The sequence below is a fragment of the Gossypium raimondii genome, chromosome 3 (assembly GCF_025698545.1).
Source record: "Gossypium raimondii isolate GPD5lz chromosome 3, ASM2569854v1, whole genome shotgun sequence".
NCBI lineage: Eukaryota > Viridiplantae > Streptophyta > Magnoliopsida > Malvales > Malvaceae > Gossypium > Gossypium raimondii.
In genome coordinates, this window is record NC_068567.1 from 50,204,401 (window position 1) to 50,206,338 (window position 1,938).

General features: G+C 32.9%; 1 non-coding gene across 1 annotated transcript; it reads left to right on the forward strand.

The window, feature by feature from the left end:
- The first annotated feature begins 298 nt into the window (after window positions 1-298).
- LOC128040302 (small nucleolar RNA snoR137) lies at window positions 299-445 on the forward strand. Its single transcript, XR_008194958.1, has one exon. It is a non-coding gene; the product is annotated as a small nucleolar RNA snoR137 (small nucleolar RNA).
- The last annotated feature ends 1,493 nt before the right edge of the window (window positions 446-1,938 follow it).

Genomic DNA, 1,938 nt, shown 5'->3' on the forward strand with positions numbered 1-1,938 from the left:
TTAGTCTAAACAAACTCACAGCTGCCCACAGCGTATTCATCTATTTCTTTCTTCAGCATTTTGTTTTCATCTTCTGATCTCTATTAGCTACAACGATTCATTCACACACACACACACACACACACACATACACACACATATATCTCTGGCTACGCGTTTTCAATGCCAGTTGATGCCTGTAATTAGTTGGATCTGCCATTATTTTTTCAGTTTAATTTCTATTATATCTGTTAGTTTTTATCAGTGTTTTCTGTTGTTCTTTTAAAAAAAAAAAGTTTATAGTAATTTTGTGTGTGCTATTGCTTCTTACTGGTGAACGCTCTCAGATTTAACAATGAGAGATGTTCATGTTTCCGAAGCATAAATTAAGTAATTTATAGCCAGTTTTAAACAGCGCTGTGCATTTTCTTATATTGCACTGTACTACCTGTCTCCTGGTATATTTAAATATTTTTCATATTTTCTTCTTTTCGATTCTTAGAGTTTTGAAATCTAAACTGAAAGTTGAATTTGTTTTAAATTGAATTGTTGAATTAATTAAAAGTAGAAAGTGAGTTTTCATTTTAATTTAAACAGGTAATATAAATCGGTAATTTATACAATCTAGTTCAGAAATGGATTGGATTTTAAAGTAAAAAGAAAGAAAAAATAAAAGCAAAATATTATGATCCACCTATTTCAACTAAATAATAAAACCGGTTATAGGAAAGCTTTCTTTTTACCTCTTTGGTGGGATTAAAATCAGACTTTACCTGAAAATTAATTATTATACTAGTGAGATTGAATAATATAATAATAATATTAAAATTAAGAGACACTCCCGTGTTTTAGGTCGTGTGGGAATTCAATGTGAGGCACACAGTCGTGTCTTAGCCCGTGTAACTTTCTAACATAGATCACACAACCAAGTCACACGCCCGTGTGCAAAAATCTGGACATTCTGTTTCCAAATTTTAAGATGCAGAGGACACACTGTCGAATCGCACGCCCATGTGTTAGGCCTGTGTCACACACGGCTGAGACACACGCCCGTGTCTCTGTCCGTGTGGACAAAAATATACCATTTTAAGATCTCTCACCCATTTTGATATCAACCTATACACAACATTTCAATACATCAATACATCTCAAACAAGTAATCAACACAAGCCAAAATCATGTTTTAATCATGACATAATATCACAAATACTCAATTACATAAACTTACCTATTTAATCCATCTCATTGATTTATCAACATCTACTACTATTTACATACATACAAGCATATATCATTCATAACCATATTTCTAAGTACTTCATTTCCACACCAATCCTATATATGCCATATAAACCAAAGTATTCATTACAAAAACTACCGGATTAAATTGGATAGTATGACTTGATGTGTTGATTCAATCTCCCGACCTCACGTTAATCTACAAGAATATTAAACAACACAAGTAAGCTTAAGGAAGCTTAGTAAGTTCGAATGGCTTTAAGTATAAATCTTACTGAACTTATTATAACACATCAACTAAAATAAATTCATTCAATGTACTTTCCTTGTCAATCACAACTTCAATTGATGAATACACTTAGTTCAGATCAATACCAACAATAATAATAATTCTTCCAATATTAATTTCACAATTTCACTTACCAACCCTTACCGAATCGGAGAACTGCTTATAGATATGAGTACCTCGTATTCAGAAGCCCGAAGGCTGCACAGAAGCACATAAGTGCTAAACAGAAACCTGTAAGGGTTGAACGGAAGCTCATAGAAGCTGAACGAAAACCCATAAGGGTTAAATTGAAGCTCAAAAGAGCTGAATGGAAACCCATTAGGGTTAAACGAAAACTAATATGAGTTAACAAAAGCTTGCGTGAGCTGAATAGAAAGTAAACACGAAAGTTCGCAACAAATGTTGAACATCGGTTTACTTGGGTAAATTGT